This window comes from Lithobates pipiens, unplaced genomic scaffold (genome assembly GCF_037356315.1).
Source record: "Lithobates pipiens isolate NorthernLeopardFrog02 unplaced genomic scaffold, aLitPip1_a1.2 Scaffold_23, whole genome shotgun sequence".
NCBI classification, from domain to species: Eukaryota; Metazoa; Chordata; class Amphibia; order Anura; family Ranidae; genus Lithobates; species Lithobates pipiens.
The window spans coordinates 273957874-273974816 of NW_027507785.1; the positions used below are offsets into that span (position 1 = coordinate 273957874).

At 43.4% G+C, this 16943-nt stretch overlaps 1 protein-coding gene across 3 annotated transcripts in view; it reads left to right on the forward strand.

The window, feature by feature from the left end:
• Positions 1-16943, forward strand: part of TNR (tenascin R) — an 835808-nt gene that overhangs the window by 477161 nt on the left and 341704 nt on the right. The gene's annotated exons all lie outside the window — the stretch shown is intronic.

Below are 16943 nucleotides of genomic sequence, written 5' to 3' on the forward strand. Positions count from 1 at the left end.
TCAGCACAAGCATTTATGATTTGTTTGTGAAAAAGATCAGTTTTTATTACTAAAAATAAAATTGTGATTTGGTGTTGCTGACACATATCCTTTTCAATAATTTGAAGTGTGAATTGTATCGATGGGTTCACTTTTAGCAAAATGATTATGCTTGCACAAAGATTATAGTCGCCTGTGTGGGCCTCAATAGCTGCTGTAGAATCAACCAAGTCTAAATCTATTCAATCTATTCAAGAAAATCAGAGACATGTTTTATCACTTACAGTTATTAAGCATCGGCTCAGATCAAACTCAGCATGTAAAGTTCACAGTATCACACAAAGGCTTGACATGATCTGAGTAAAAACAAAAATCAATAAGTCTTCAACTTATCTAATTATCTTACAATAGTCAGAGAAATAAAACTGAAAGAAGCTGCAAGCATTCTTAACAGCAGGATATATTTCCTTTAATGCAAAAAACTAAAACCTTAGTTATATCCAGTACAGTCATATGTCAGTATTTAATGTAAAGGCTGACCATAAACAGGCGCAAGTAGGATGATTTGTATTGATACAAAGAACACTAAGCACTAACACCCAAAATTTCTAGTTCAATTTTAAATTAATATTATTAAAATTGTTCAGTACATTCCATTTTCATTTCCAACGTGTTTCAGGGACCAGAGAATCACCCCTTCATCAGCTGGAACAAAAAAAAAAAACAATTTATGTACACAAATGAAATAAAGCCAATAAAAAGTAATGGTATATTAGTCAAAAAATGTAACTATTAATTGCAATATTTAAGGAGAAGATGTCTAAGCCCTTATACACACGTCGGACATTCCGACGGAAAATGTCCAATTGGACAGTGTTGTCGGATAATCCAACTGTGTGTGGGCTCCATCGGACTGTTTCCGTCGGAATATCCGATGGACAAAGTTTTAGAGCTGGGCTATAAAACTTTCCGACAACATGATCCAATTGGACTTTGTCCGATTGTGTGTAGCAAATTCCGATCGGACAAAGTGCCACACATGCTCAGATCAAATTTCTACACCAAAGCTATTGGCTACTAGCCTGAACGTAGTACCATCCTAACGAAATAACGTCTTCACGTTACGTACGATCGGATTTTCCGACAACTTTGTCCGATCATGTGTATGCAACACAAGTTTCGGACAAAATCCGTCGGACAAAATCCGACGGATTTTGTTGTCGGAATGTCCGACCGTGTGTACAAGGGCTTATAGTATCACATGTCTAAAATCAACAATATATGGTATAGTAAGGATAAAAAGTATAAACAAAATACTTTGGTGATATGTATGGAATGGTCTGGTCTGTTTTATTATATTAAATGTGTCATTCATCTCCATTAGTATTCCAGTTCAGTGTGAAATGCCCTGCCAGTGCATAAATATTGTGGCGGAAAGTATTCACAGTGCTTAATTTTTTCCACATTTTATGTTACAGCCTTATTCCAAAATAGATTAAATTCATTATTTTACTCAAAATTCTACAAACAATACCCCATAATAACAACTTGAAAGAAATGTGAAATCTTAGTAAATTTATTAAAAAGAAAAAATCTGTACAAGTATTCACAGCCTTTACTCAATACTTTATTAAAGCACCTTTGGCACCAATTACAGCCTCAAGTCTTTTTGAGTATGATGCTACAAGCTTGGCACACCTATTTTTGAGCAGTTTCTCCCATTCTTCTTTGCAGGACCTCTTAAGCTCCATCGGGTTGGATAGTGAGCATTGATGCACAGCCATTTTCAGATCTCTCCAGAGATGTTTAATCGGATTTAAGTCTGGGCTCTGGCTAGGCCACTCAAGGACATTCACATTTTGGCTGTGTGCTTAGGGTCCTTGTGCTGTTGGAAGATAAACCTTTTCCCAGTCTGAGGTCCAGAGCACTCTGGAACAGGTTTTCATCAAAGATGTCTCTGTATATTGCTGCATTCATCTTCTCCTCAATCCTGACTAGTCTCCCAATTCTTGCCACTGAAAAACATCCACACAGTATGCCACCACCACACTTCACTGTAGGGATGGTATTTGCCAGGTGATGAGCAATGCTTGGGTTTCTCAAGACATGACACTTGCCACTCAAGCCAAAGAATTAAATCTTTGTTTTATTGGATCCGATAATTTTGTTTCTCATGGTCTGAGAGTCCTTCAGGTGCCTCTTGTCAAACTCCAGGTGGGCTGTCATGTGCCTTTTACTGAGGAGTGGCTTCCGTCTGGCCTTTCTACCATACAGGCCTGATTGGTGGAGTGCTGAAGAGAGGGTTGTTCTTCTGGAAGGTTGTCCTTGCTCCACAGAGAAATGCTGGAGCTCTGTCAGAGTGACCATCGGGTTCTTGGTCACCTCCCTGACTAAAGCCCTTCTCCCCAATCGCTCATATTGGCTGGGCGGCCCGTTCTAGGAAGAGTCCTTGTGGTTCCAAACTTCTTCCATTTATTGATGATGGAGGCCACTATGCTCATTGGGACCTCCAATGCTGCAGACTTTTCTGTAAATCTCCCCAGATCTGTACCTCAATACAATAGTGTCTCGTAGGTCTACAGACAATTTTTTGGACTTCATGGCTTGGTTTGTGCTCTGACATGCACTGTTAACTGTGGAACCTTATATAGACAGGTGTGTGCCTTTCCAAATCATGTCCAGCCAACTGAATTGACCACAGGTGGACTCCAATCAAGTTGTAGAAACATCTCAAGGATGATCAGTGGAAACAGGATGCACCTGAGCTCAATTTTGTGTGTCATGGCAAAGGCTGTGAATACTTATTGCTAAACGTGCACAAACCCATTGTGCAAACAGTGTTTGCCAATATAACATTAATAAGTATAAAGGTGTACCAATGTGAACTGTATAAACTTGGTGCAAACAAATTAGTTGGACAAATAATACACAAAAAGCAGGACTGCTTGGATAAACAGACCTATAAACAGTAAAAACATTCAGTGCCCAAAAGAATATATATGATTGTATATTGTCCAAACGTGCATAAATGTGAAAAGTCCCAAAGGAATTCCTTGAATAATCCAACAAAGATATATTAAAAAATTCCTCTGTAGAGTATACAATCAAAAAGTTAAGTGTGGATGTACACTCACCAGATGTAGTAGATCCCCCTGCCTTATGACAGGAAGGATCATATATGGCTTATGGGGTCTCCCCGACCTCCTTGGGTCTTTTAAGCGAATCCTCCTATATGCTCCTCATCTGGATAGGACATAACTTCAAACGGGATTTCTGCAGCGGTATGGATAAGAGAAAAGAGAAGACAAACTCCTCATAGTGTGAAACTGTAGAGGCCATTTATTAAAGGCCTCAAATAGCTACAGAAAATGACAGATAAAAACAATCTATGGATCTCCTGTGCAAACAACCGCAATGAATAGTGGAGGCTGTGGAAAACTGCAAGACCCACTCCAGAGTCAGTGTGCATTTCACCATCATGTGGCGTAACGCAACGTGCGTTCCATCCTTACGCATTTCGTCATCAACGGTGACATCATCATGTACTTAAGTACATATTTTTTTTCATTTTTTATTTTTAAAAAATTGCAAAGATTTCAAACAAACTTCTTCCATGTTGTCGTTATGGGGTATTGTTTGTAGAATTTTGAGGAAAATAATGAATTTAATCAATTTTGAAATAAAGCTGTAACATAACGAAATGTGGAAAAAGTGAAGCACTGTGAATTCTTTCTGGATGCCCTGTACTAAAACTGGTACACACAGAAACTGGTGCAGCTATGCATAATACCCAACCAGCTTCTGACTTCAGCTTGTTCAGTTAAGCTTTTACAATAAAACCTGGAAGGTGATTGGTTAACTTTGCACAGCTGCACCAGATTCTGTGTGCACCAGTTTTAGTAAATCTCCCTTTGTGAACAAGCTGAACCCCACACAAATCCGTGTTAGGGAACTCTACTCTAGTGACAGCAGTCCAAACTTCATGTATTGATACAAAAAAAATGATATTAAATAAAAAAAATAGCATCTTTAGCTGGCCTTACACCTGTAGGTTTTCATTCAAAAACTCTTATTTTAAGAATATTCATTTGTTTAATCTTTTAGAGTGGCTTATTTGACTATTGCTTTTGAGCAGAAGGATCATAGGACAAGGATGGAAAATTGTTATCGAATCTACTGGGAACAAACCTTTTGTATTCGTTAAATCAGCTCCTGGACGAGACAAATTGTAACTAGTGTTATGTGCATGCACTTAATTCGAATCGTCAACCGAAAATCGAGACATTGACGTGGTACTCAAATGAAAAGTTATTTGAAATTAGTGAGTGAGTGAAACCACCATTGAATGCTCAGATGAACGATTTTGATCCTTTCTCATCCAAACGTTTAAAGGAAAATCTGCAGGTGTAACATCAGCTTTAGGCCAGGAAGTAGGCGCTGACCCTGAATAATGCCTGACAAGGATAATTCTGTCTTTTTGTACAGAAGGAAGACATTGTCAGGGAGAGTATTGTAATCTTTGTGAGAGGTAATATATAAAAACCTAAAAAATACAGCGCTGTTCCTATGTAAACTTAATGTGAAGTAATGAAACAAAAAAATAAAAATAAATTGTGAATTATAAACGCAGCAGCAGCTTTAACCGTGAGATACCCACAATTCAAATAATTATTCCCAAATAAGCTGCGCTATACTGATCCGATAAATGCTATGTGAAGCAAATGAGTGAATAAATAAAGCATGAAATCAAAAAATATTAACAAAGTGCAGACAGGGAAATGCATATACTAATGTTCAAATATTAGTCCATCATCCCATCAACAAAAAACGTTTTGCTTGTAATCTCCAACGTGTTTTAAACACACCACACCGATATAGGAAAAGTGTCATCAGAGTTTGCAGGAAAAAAGAGGACTTCCACCACCAACACTACTGCTGCTTACCAGCTACACTGATCCCATCTCAGAGACCAGATATCGCCAAATCAAAAACGCTTCCTCTGAGTCAGGACTGCATGGAGGGTGTATCCTCTTTAAGCGCTTGGTTCAAATGGTTAGAAGAATCCTACGGCCACACCGCTTATTCCAATGGTTAGAAAAATCCTACGGCCACACCGCTCATTGCCCAGCACATATAATAACGAAAGGAATCGCCATAGTGTGATATAGTCACGAAATTTAATATAATAAAAAAGATTGCACTTACATCAAGTAGAAAAAACTTTGCTTTGTAAAACAAACAAATTCGCCGGCCGGCTTAGTAACGCTGCCCGTCGCTTCCGGGTCCAGCGTAGATCGCGGTGACGTCAGTACGTCGCTCCTCCCTACGCCGTTTCGTTATAGGTAACGTCTTCCAGGGGCACAGGCGGCGTACTGACTCACCGCATTAAATAGCACTGTGTACAATTAACTCCGCCCCGCTCTGAGCTTCCATTGACCATGTCAGTTAAGGGCAAGATTCCCTATAATGTGGGCGGAAATGAGATCACTTCCGCCACATGTGATCAGCTGTAATGAGATCACTTCCGCCCCATGTGATCAGCTGTAATGAGATCACTTCCGCCCCATGTGATCAGCTGTAATGAGATCACTTCCACCACATGTGATCAGCTGTAATGAGATCACTTCCGCCACATGTGATCAGCTATATTGTAAACAACATCGGCCATATTAAATCTAAAAGTAACCATATTAGATCTGGGCAAAAATTACTTTATATCAAACCGAACGCCAGGATATGCATTGACCTTGCGGCCAGCACATTCAAATCAATAGGCATATCGGAGCAAGGGAAAATAATTAATTAATTTGAGACAAAAAAGACAATATATAAATTATCTAAAAAATAAAATGAAAATTATTTTAAAAGACAAAAATATATATCTAAAAAATATAAAAAAAAATTATAAAATAAGGGAAAAAAAGATTTAATTCCCTTACATTATTATTTCTACCTATAGGATTACCAGCCACTATTCTACACATTTCTGAGGGGAACCTATAAAAAATATAGAAAATATATAAGGACCCCATTTAATTCAAATGGATCATATATGGTATGTCAGAAACCTTTCTTTTAAGATTGTTTATTGGTGGGCTATTTATGTAAATTGCCACCCCACAAATAATAATAACAAACGTTAATCTGCCATCATAATAGTGGGGCTCTCTAAAGACACCTCAAGAGAAAATTCATTTTATTAGAAAAAATAGTAAAAATAGTAAAAATAAATGGAGAGCAAAATTCATGTTACTTGGTCATAGAGAAACTCACAGTGGGTTCACAGCTTATCTTATCACCTGCCATCTAACTATTATCAATAAAAGCGTTAACATCCACTTCCACATTAAGGCCATAAGGAGTATAACAACGTACCCTATGTATCCAAGTCATTTCTAACTTGGATAATTCTCTTACCAGAGAGCTTCCCCTCCAATGAGCACTGTATTTATCTATTCCCAAGAACAACGTGTTAGCTGGGTTGCGATTATGATGAATAGCATAATGTTTTGACACTGAGTGAAATCTGAACCCGTTTCTTATATTGGTTAGATGTTCACCCAAACGCACCTGCATGGTGCGTTTGGTCCTACCTATATATTGGAACCCACAGGGACATTGTAAGAGATACACCACCCCCGTGGAACTACATGTGATGAACGGTTCGATTATGTGTTCCCTAGATGTACTTGTAGAAATGAAAGATTCAGTTTTCCTCTGTTTATTTTTGTTTAGTGCGCAAATTTGGCATTTGCGACACTGATGATATCCTGACATGTTCTGGAAAAAAGATATCTTTTTAGTGGGCGGATCTACAGCATTCGGAGCAATTCTATCTCGGAGCGAGGGTGCTCCCCTAAACACCACCTGAGGTTTAGCCGGTAAAAAAGTTTTAATGATCCTATCATTCCCCAACAGATGCCAATGTTTGCAAAGCAATTTTTTAATGAGGTAATGTTGAGTTGAAAATGTGGTAATGAAAGGTATAACCGGTCTCTCCCTCTTTTTCTTATTGTTGTTTGGGCAGTTTTGGGAATTGGAAGAATTTTGGACAGTTTTGGAATTGGAAGAATTTTTTATTAACTTAAACAATAATGAGAGAGGTATTAAGTTCACATATGAGGCTAATCAAGAGAGAATTAACTTTTTGGATTTAACTATTTGGAAGAGTGGTGATACACTTAAGACAGTCTCTTTTTTCAAGAAGACTGATAGGAATGCGTTTATACCCAAAGGGAGTTGCCATCATGAGGTATGGTTGGACTCGGTCCCAAAGAGTCAATTTTTGAGAATGAGGCGAAACTGTACTGACCTCGTTGATTATAAGCTGCAGGCAGATATAATTAAAAACAGATTAATAGAGAAGGGCTATGAGGTTGAGTCGTTGAATCAGATAATGCACCAAATAGGAGAGATTGATCGTTCTATCTTGCTAACTGTAGGCCCAAACAACAATAAGAAAAAGAGGGAGAGACCGGTTATACCTTTCATTACCACATTTTCAACTTAACATTACCTCATTAAAAAATTGCTTTTCAAACATTGGCATCTGTTGGGGAATGATAGGATCATTAAAACTTTTTTACCGGCTAAACCTCAGGTGGTGTTTAGGGGAGCACCCTCGCTCCGAGATAGAATTGCTCCGAATGCTGTAGATCCGCCCACTAAAAAGATATCTTTTTTCCAGAACATGTCAGGATATCATCAGTGTCGCAAATGCCAAATTTGCGCACTAAACAAAAATAAACAGAGGAAAACTGAATCTTTCATTTCTACAAGTACATCTAGGGAACACATAATCGAACCGTTCATCACATGTAGTTCCACGGGGGTGGTGTATCTCTTACAATGTCCCTGTGGGTTCCAATAGATAGGTAGGACCAAACGCACCATGCAGGTGCGTTTGGGTGAACATCTAACCAATATAAGAAACGGGTTCAGATTTCACTCAGTGTCAAAACATTATGCTATTCATCATAATCGCAACCCAGCTAACACGTTGTTCTTGGGAATAGATAAATACAGTGCTCATTGGAGGGGAAGCTCTCTGGTAAGAGAATTATCCAAGTTAGAAATGACTTGGATACATAGGGTACGTTGTTATACTCCTTATGGCCTTAATGTGGAAGTGGATGTTAACGCTTTTATTGATAATAGTTAGATGGCAGGTGATAAGATAAGCTGTGAACCCACTGTGAGTTTCTCTATGACCAAGTAACATGAATTTTGCTCTCCATTTATTTTTACTATTTTTACTATTTTTTCTAATAAAATGAATTTTCTCTTGAGGTGTCTTTAGAGAGCCCCACTATTATGATGGCAGATTAACGTTTGTTATTATTATTTGTGGGGTGGCAATTTACATAAATAGCCCACCAATAAACAATCTTAAAAGAAAGGTTTCTGACTAGTGATGGCCGAACGGTTCGCCCGGCGGTCGTTTCGCGGCGAATTTCCGACATTCGCGGTCCGCACGTTCGAACGCCTTTTTCCGTCGTTCGCCGCGGCGGACTTACGTGTTTAATGTATACAAGAACTTTAACCTTTGGTGACACGTTTATCATGTGATACAGGACAGCCAATTGAGACATGACAGCACATGGACACTTGTACATTCCCCCTAACCTATAAATACACCCGATCCGGTGGCCATTTTACATTCTTTCTTCTGTTAAGATAGGGACAGGTTCCTGTGTGGAGTAGGGAGAGATAAACCACTAGCTATTTGGTACACAAAAGTTCTTTTCAGGACTGGTATAGGTGTTAGGTGTTGATAGGTTTGCTGTGCTGCTGATTCTTGCAGCAGCCTGAGTGTCTTTTGTTAGTTTAGAGAAAGGGAAAGGACGGTGTATGCTACAGGGACAGCCAGATTAGTCTTTCATCATCATCATCATCATCATCATCATTAGCTGTTACTATCAAGGTCCACAAAAGAGCTGTTCCAGTAACCACTAATCGTTCTCTTTTTTTGCCAATTTGTATAGGGACAGGAAGGAAGCAGTGTTGTCAGGCAGTGAGGGTAATTTTAAAGACTTGCTGTTATTATTAGTTCCACAAAGGTTCTTTTCAGGACTGGTATCAGTGGTACAGTAATAGGCTTGTACATGTATAATATTCTTTCTTCCAAATATAGAAAGGATATTATACTTGACTGCTGCCCTTCTGCTGCAGTCTGCTAAACATTCACAACTCACTTGTTCCACAAAAGTTCTTATAAGGACTGGTAACTTGGTATAGGGTGCTACGGTACATAGGCTTGAGTGCGGTACAGTCTGCTGTTCTGTAAGGACCGCTATCGGTCCACAATAGATAGGGTTGACGTGCACCACTGCTGACCGCTGCCCTATACTGCAGCAGTCCTTCAGCGGTATAGGGACTGACGTACAGTCTGCTAAACACTAATACACAACCTGCTTGGTCCACAAAAGTTCTTATAAGGACTGGTAACTTGGTATAGGGTGCTACGGTACATAGGCTTGAGTGCGGTACAGTCTGCTGTTCTGTAAGGACCGCTATCGGTCCACAATAGATAGGGTTGACGTGCACCACTGCTGACCGCTGCCCTATACTGCAGCAGTCCTTCAGCGGTATAGGGACTGACGTACAGTCTGCTAAACACTAATACACAACCTGCTTGGTCCACAAAAGTTCTTATAAGGACTGGTAACTTGGTATAGGGTGCTACGGTACATAGGCTTGAGTGCGGTACAGTCTGCTGTTCTGTAAGGACCGCTATCGGTCCACAATAGATAGGGTTGACGTGCACCACTGCTGACCGCTCACCTATACTGCAGCAGTCCTTCAGCGGTATAGGGACTGACGTACAGTCTGCTAATCACTAACACACAACCTGCTTGTTCCACAAAAGTTCTTATAAGGACTGGTAACTTGGTATAGGGTGCTACGGTACATAGGCTTGAGTGCGGTACAGTCTGCTGTTCTGTAAGGACCGCTATCGGTCCACAATAGATAGGGTTGACGTGCACCACTGCTGACCGCTGCCCTATACTGCAGCAGTCCTTCAGCGGTATAGGGACTGACGTACAGTCTGCTAAACACTAATACACAACCTGCTTGGTCCACAAAAGTTCTTATAAGGACTGGTAACTTGGTATAGGGTGCTACGGTACATAGGCTTGAGTGCGGTACAGTCTGCTGTTCTGTAAGGACCGCTATCGGTCCACAATAGATAGGGTTGACGTGCACCACTGCTGACCGCTCACCTATACTGCAGCAGTCCTTCAGCGGTATAGGGACTGACGTACAGTCTGCTAATCACTAACACACAACCTGCTTGTTCCACAAAAGTTCTTATAAGGACTGGTAACTTGGTATAGGGTGCTACGGTACATAGGCTTGAGTGCGGTACAGTCTGCTGTTCTGTAAGGACCGCTATCGGTCCACAATAGATAGGGTTGACGTGCACCACTGCTGACCGCTCACCTATACTGCAGCAGTCCTTCAGCGGTATAGGGACTGACGTACAGTCTGCTAATCACTAACACACAACCTGCTTGTTCCACAAAAGTTCTTATAAGGACTGGTAACTTGGTATAGGGTGCTACGGTACATAGGCTTGAGTGCGGTACAGTCTGCTGTTCTGTAAGGACCGCTATCGGTCCACAATAGATAGGGTTGACGTGCACCACTGCTGACCGCTGCCCTATACTGCAGCAGTCCTTCAGCGGTATAGGGACTGACGTACAGTCTGCTAAACACTAATACACAACCTGCTTGGTCCACAAAAGTTCTTATAAGGACTGGTAACTTGGTATAGGGTGCTACGGTACATAGGCTTGAGTGCGGTACAGTCTGCTGTTCTGTAAGGACCGCTATAGGTCCACAATAGATAGGGTTGACGTGCACCACTGCTGACCGCTCACCTATACTGCAGCAGTCCTTCAGCGGTATAGGGACTAAGAGTTTTGTCACAGGGTCATTTAAAAAATGACATGCAGAGGAAGAGGCAGGCCCTTCCGCAGGGGTGGTAGGGGTAGGGCAGGAGCAACAGGCTTGAGCCAAAGTGGGAAGTTGCAGAAGGTGCGTTCAATTACTTTAAAGGATGCACCAGACTTGGTTGAGTGGCTCGCTCAGCCTTACTCTTCTGCACCCTCCTCATCCTCTCGATCTGCACCCTCTTCTTCACTCTCTGCTATGTGCACCCCCAAAGACACTACCACCAACAACACGACCACCACCACCACCACCACATACCTTCCGCTTGAGTCACTGGAATTATTTTCCGATCCATATCAAGAGGACATTTCTGATGCGCAGCCACTCTTGGTATTGGATCAGGAAGAGGAGGTAGCAACAAGCGCTACTCAGCAGTCTGACGCCAGTACCCAGATCAGCCCAAGGAGGAGGTTGGTCCCCGGTGTTGCTGCCTACTCCGAGATCTCTACTTATAGCGGTGGGGAAGGTGACGTTGATGATGACGTGTCTAGTGATGTCACGTGGGTGCCCACAAGAGAGGAAGAGGAGGGGAGTTCAGAGGGAGATATGGACCAGCAGATAGGGAGGAGAAGCAGCAATGACTTACATTGCACAGCAGGGACAAAGCAGACTGCAAATGTATCAGGAGCGAGTCATCGACCATGTACGGTCACATCTGGCGCTCCCAGGACACCGGCACATGGCTCCGCAGTGTGGGCTTTTTTTAACGTGTCCGCTGCTGACAATAGCGTTGCCATCTGCAATCTTTGCAGTCAACGCGTTAGTCGCGGTAAGCCCAATACTCACCTAGGGACGACCGCCTTAAGAAGGCACATGAGCAGCCATCACCGAGCCCAGTGGGAGCAACGGAACACACAAAGCCACACTGCAGGCTCTCACCGTCCAGCCTCGTCTTCTACTTCTCCTTCTCCTCTCTCCTCACAATTGTCCTCCACTCCACCTTCCATCACGCCAAGCTCACATTTTTCTGCAAAAAGGCAGGCTTCCGTGGGCCTAATGTTTGAGCGTAAAAAAATGATGATGCCGGATAACCCTCTTGCCCAACGGTTGGCGGCTGGCTTGTCAGAACTCATAGCCCGCCAACTACTGCCATATAAACTGGTGGACTCGGAGGCCTTTCGCAAATTTGTGGCCATTGGAACACCACAATGGAAGGTCCCAGGAAGGAAGTATTTCTCAGAGAAGGGCATCCCAGAGCTATATGGCCATGTTCAGCGGCAAGTGAATGTATCTCTGGCACACAGTGTCGGTGCCAAGATACATCTGACCACAGACACGTGGTCTAGCAAACACGGGCAGGGAAGGTATATCAGTTTTACTGCCCACTGGGTGAACCTTCTGACGGCCGTCAAGCATGTAACCCGTGGCACCCGTGTAGATTTGGTTTTACCGCCACGGATTGCATGCAGGCCTGACTCTTCTTCTCCTCCTCCTACTCCATCCTCCTCCCTCTCCTCCTCAGCTGCCTCCTCCTTTTCCGCTGCTAGCGTCTCTTCCACTGCACCGCCCAAGCTCCCCAGAACCTATTCCACATGCCAGGTGAGACGTTGCCATGCCGTGCTGCGTCTGTTGTGCCTGGAAGCAAAGAGCCACACTGGCCCGGCACTCCTTTCAGCTTTGCGTTCACAGGCAGATGAGTGGCTAACACCGCTCAATTTGACAGTTGGTAAAGTGGTGTGTGACAACGGTGCCAATCTGCTTAGCGCATTGAAACAGGGCAAAATCACGCACGTGCCGTGCATGGCACACGTCTTAAACTTGGTCGTGCAGCGATTCCTTGTCAAATACCCTGGGGTCCAGGACATCTTGCGGCAGGCAAGGAAAATCTCGGCCCATTTCAGAAGATCTTACACGGCCATGGCTCGCCTTGCTGACATTCAGCGGCGACACCATCTGCCGGTCAGACGTCTTATTTGCGATTGCCCGACGCGATGGAACTCAACCTTCTATATGCTTGATAGGCTGCTCCAGCAGAAACGTGCAGTTAACGTCTACCTGTATGAACTCTGCGAAAGAAACGGTTCTGGGGAGCTGGGTTTTTTTTCACCGCGCCAGTGGCTGCTCATGCGCGACACATGCAGACTTCTGCGGCCATTTGAGGAGATCACCAAACTGGTCAGTCGCAGCCATGGCGCCATCAGTGACATGGTACCTTATGCCTTCTTTCTGGAGCGTGCATTGCGTCGTGTCATTGATCAGGCTGTGGAGGAGCAGGAGCGGGAAGATGAGGAAGTCGCAATGCTGGATGAATTCCCAGGGGGGGCTACTCTATCTGAGACAAGTCAACAACAGGAGTCTGATGAGGAGTCAGAGGAGGATGGTGCCGGGGCGGATGAGCAGGAGCAAGAAGAGCATGCTTTAAACCTTTCTGGGATCCCTGTTGTGCGAGGATGGGGAGAGGAGAATGAAGAGGACGACATTATCCTGGATGATGAGCAGGAGCCAGGCCACCACACCGCTTCCACTTTAGTGCAAATGGGGGCCTTCATGCTCCAGTGTTTTAATAGGGACCCCCGTATAAAAAGCATGAGGGTCAAGGACCAGTACTGGGTGGCAACGTACTTAGACCCCCGGTACAAACACAAAATGGCGGAAATGTTACCGCCGTCGCAGAGGGCTGTCAGAATGCAGCACTTCCAGGCCTTGCTTCGAGAAATGCTGCATTCTGCTTTTGCGTGCGCTGGCAGAGGAGCAATTCCCACTCCCAGAGAAGGATTTGCGGGTACCAATCCAACAGCGCCTGCAAGAAGAGGCCGGTTTGAAGATGTGTTGGTGACTTCGGATATGAGGTCATTCTTTCAGCCGACCCATCGACAGGTGTCATCCGGATCCAGCATCAGGGAACGCCTAGACCGTCAGGTGTCCGACTACATTGGGTTAACGGCCGATGTGGACGCTCTGAGGAGTGATGAACCCCTAGACTACTGGGTGGGCAGGCTTGACCTCTGGCCAGAGCTTGCCCAATTTGCAATCGAACTGTTGGCTTGCCCCTCATCCAGTGTCCTGTCCGAAAGGACGTTCAGCGCAGCAGGGGGGATTGTGACCGATAAGCGTACTCGCCTAGCTCACCACAGTGTTAACTACCTCACATTTCTAAAAATGAATGAGGCATGGATCTCGGAGGAATTCAACACATGTGACCAGTAGACCATGTATATGTCTATAAACTATTTTTTTAATCAAGCACACAGACCTTCTTAATTCATTTGGCTCACTTCCTTGACCCAAAAAAGCACACCGTACTATATGCCCCTACCCTCCTCTTTGAAGAGGTTGAGCGGTGTCATATTTCTACTGGGGCTGCTTATGATATCCCTGTGCTGTGCTGACTTCCTCCTGGGGGTTCTTATTATGAAGGGATCACACTATCCCTGTGCTGTGCTGACTTCCTCCTGGGGGTTCTTATTATGAGGGGATCACACCATCCCTGTGCTGTGCTGACTTCCTCCTGGGGCTGCTTACGGTGCTGCTGTCAGTGCTGTATGTCACGGTGCTGCTGTCAGCGCTGTATGTCACGGTGCTGCTGTCAGCGCTGTATGTCACGGTGCTGCTGTCAGCGCTGTATGTCACGGTGCTGCTGTCAGCGCTGTATGTCACGGTGCTGCTGTCAGCGCTGTATGTCACGGTGCTGCTGTCAGCGCTGTATGTCACGGTGCTGCTGTCAGCGCTGTATGTCACGGTGCTGCTGTCAGCGCTGTATGTCACGGTGCTGCTGTCAGCGCTGTATGTCACGGTGCTGCTGTCAGCGCTGTATGTCACGGTGCTGCTGTCAGCGCTGTATGTCACGGTGCTGCTGTCAGCGCTGTATGTCACGGTGCTGCTGTCAGTGCTCTGTATTACGGTGCTGCTGTCAGATGCCTCTATCACGGTGCATGTGTCATTCCGGTATGTCACGCTGCTGGTGATCATCTCCTGCACCCTCTTCTTTGCCTACCCTGGTCCCTGACCTTCCCTCTCCTCCATTGCCTTCATTAGCTCCATAGTCCTGAATTGTTAGAACAATTTCCCAAATAAAATAAAAATGCTTGTAGTTATCGATCCCAAATTCACCTCATACATGTATTATGTCATTGTCCAGATGGTGGGACTACGTTTTACCCCCTAATAATTACCACGTGGCCGCAAATTCGACATGAAGGTTTGCAAAGTTCGCCTCCCATTGAAGTCAATGGGGCCCGCGGCGAACGTTCGGTTTCGCGAACGTTTGGGTCCGTTCGCATTTCGCGTTCGCGAAACGTCCCGTCGGAAGTTCGTCCATCACTATTTCTGACATACCATATATGATCCATTTGAATTAAATGGGGTCCTTATATATTTTCTATATTTTTTATAGGTTCCCCTCAGAAATGTGTAGAATAGTGGCTGGTAATCCTATAGGTAGAAATAATAATGTAAGGGAATTAAATCTTTTTTTCCCTTATTTTATAAAAATTTTTTTATATTTTTTAGATATATATTTTTGTCTTTTAAAATAATTTTCATTTTATTTTTTAGATAATTTATATATTGTCTTTTTTGTCTCAAATTAATTAATTATTTTCCCTTGCTCCGATATGCCTATTGATTTGAATGTGCTGGCCGCAAGGTCAATGCATATCCTGGCGTTCGGTTTGATATAAAGTAATTTTTGCCCAGATCTAATATGGTTACTTTTAGATTTAATATGGCCGATGTTGTTTACAATATAGCTGATCACATGTGGCGGAAGTGATCTCATTACAGCTGATCACATGTGGCGGAAGTGATCTCATTACAGCTGATCACATGGGGCGGAAGTGATCTCATTACAGCTGATCACATGTGGCGGAAGTGATCTCATTTCCGCCCACATTATAGGGAATCTTGCCCTTAACTGACATGGTCAATGGAAGCTCAGAGCGGGGCGGAGTTAATTGTACACAGTGCTATTTAATGCGGTGAGTCAGTACGCCGCCTGTGCCCCTGGAAGACGTTACCTATAACGAAACGGCGTAGGGAGGAGCGACGTACTGACGTCACCGCGATCTACGCTGGACCCGGAAGCGACGGGCAGCGTTACTAAGCCGGCCGGTGAATTTGTTTGTTTTACAAAGCAAAGTTTTTTCTACTTGATGTAAGTGCAATCTTTTTTATTATATTAAATTTCGTGACTATATCACACTATGGCGATTCCTTTCGTTATTATATGTGCTGGGCAATGAGCGGTGTGGCCGTAGGATTTTTCTAACCATTGGAATAAGCGGTGTGGCCGTAGGATTCTTCTAACCATTTGAACCAAGCGCTTAAAGAGGATACACCCTCCATGCAGTCCTGACTCAGAGGAAGCGTTTTTGATTTGGCGATATCTGGTCTCTGAGATGGGATCAGTGTAGCTGGTAAGCAGCAGTAGTGTTGGTGGTGGAAGTCCTCTTTTTTCCTGCAAACTCTGATGACACTTTTCCTATATCGGTGTGGTGTGTTTAAAACACGTTGGAGATTACAAGCAAAACGTTTTTTGTTGATGGGATGATGGACTAATATTTGAACATTAGTATATGCATTTCCCTGTCTGCACTTTGTTAATATTTTTTGATTTCATGCTTTATTTATTCACTCATTTGCTTCACATAGCATTTATCGGACCAGTATAGCGCAGCTTATTTGGGAATAATGAGAGGTAATATATACCTGAAAGTGAAATATCCCCATCCAAAAGCATGTAATATGCTTAGAAAAATATCAGCTGTCCCAGTCAAGTCTATGTTGTTAACATGGTTGAGATGGACTTAGCTTTTTACACTACTACACATGCCTTGCCCTCTGACATGTTTCGTCCCAACCACCGGGGCTTAGTCTTAGAGGTAAAGGGCAGAAGCAGGACAGAAGAACTGACTGGTTGTGAAGATGAGGCGATAAACATGTGGCATACACTTTCAGCTTCTCTTTCAGTTTCCGACTATTTTTCTCCTATATCTAATCCATTCACTTCATTACCTTAACCACTTACAGACCGGACCATTTTGCTGGTTAAAGACCAGACCACTTATTGC